General features: G+C 41.0%; 1 pseudogene across 1 annotated transcript; it reads right to left on the bottom strand.

The window, feature by feature from the left end:
* Positions 1–439: 439 nt before the first annotated feature.
* Positions 440–939, bottom strand: LOC311580640 (large ribosomal subunit protein uL11-like; annotated as a pseudogene). Its single transcript has one exon. The product of its transcript is annotated as a large ribosomal subunit protein uL11-like (transcript).
* Between the last annotated feature and the right edge of the window lie 394 nt (positions 940–1,333).

The raw sequence follows: 1,333 nt of genomic DNA, 5'->3' as shown, positions 1-1,333 counted from the left end.
TCTCTCTCGTCTGGTTCTTAGCTCCAGATCCTCAAGTGTGAGTGTACAACATGGAGTAAAAGAAGACAATACAAAAGAAAAGCTCTAGAAGGGAGTAACACGCTGTAAGTAATATAAATGGAGAGACTATGGGGAGGATGAATGAAGAGAAAGGTATTTAATTGAAGAGGGAGGAAGGAGATCAAAAAAAAAAGGATGTGGAAAATAACAATAAGGATGCTTGAAAAGGCGGTAAAGAATCATAGTATTTTTATTTTCCTAAAATTGCATATAAATGTATGTATATCAAAATACATGGAGTTATACTAAATAGGATTTTCTGTGAGTTACATATTTAATTTTGACAGGGTGATGAATTTTGTTTTTTGTTTTGTTTGGTTGTTTTTTTTGGGGGGGGGTGGCTGTCAGATGGTCTTTTATTGAAATATTTTCTCATTGTTTAACTAGCTGAGCATTCCACTGCACCACTGTTGATGTCAGCTATGATGTCATGAGAGTGGTGGCCATCCACATTGCAGCCCACAGACTGTGTAGCACTCAGGATCTCTTTAATAGTACCAGAAAGCTCTCTGGCTAAAGACTGGGTGCTACATCTGCCTGGCAATGTTGATAATCTCTTCAAAAGTTATGTCTCCGTTCTGTTTAATGTTCTTCTGCTTCTTCCTGTCTCTCGGTGGCTCCCTGAGAGTTTGATGATCAGGGCAGAGGCAGAGAGGGCACAACCTCAATCTGGGCCTGTCTGTTCTGGATGGTCAGTTTCACTACAATCCTCAAATCTTTCCAGTCACCAGTAGACTTGGCAATGTCACCACCGACCTTTTTTGGAGATAGACCCAGAGGACCGATCTTGGGGACCAAGGCGGATGTGGAACCAACCTTGCCTACAGTGCAACTAAGGTAGACAACTTTGATCTCATTGGGGTCAAACCTGGGCAACATAGTGGAGGGAGCCGGGGTCAGATGAACATGGATTCGGGAAGACAGAAGAAAGTTGCACTGTAGATAGCCTCCTCTGAGCCGAAAGCCGAAAAGACAGAGTGATAATTTTTTAAAGTTAAGAATAAAACTCTTGAGTGTCAATATACACCAGTAATACAGGTAACATCCCCAAGTTGATCTACTCCTTCCCCTTACATTGGTTATAAAGCCCTGGAATTAAGGAGAACCACAGCCAACACATATTTTTATATTAAAATCATAATTAGCACAGTAAAGACTGTACAGTGTGATTCAAGATCTGGGATCTAAATGTCTTTCTTTATACTCAGAATATGATGATTATCAAGGCAGGCAGATCTGGACTCAGGGGGCCTTGCACAAACTACTGCACCAA

The sequence above is a fragment of the Acomys minous genome (assembly GCF_964271855.1).
Source record: "Acomys minous genome assembly, chromosome: 13".
Lineage (NCBI taxonomy): Eukaryota > Metazoa > Chordata > Mammalia > Rodentia > Muridae > Acomys > Acomys minous.
This window is presented reverse-complemented; position numbering and strand designations above follow the sequence as displayed.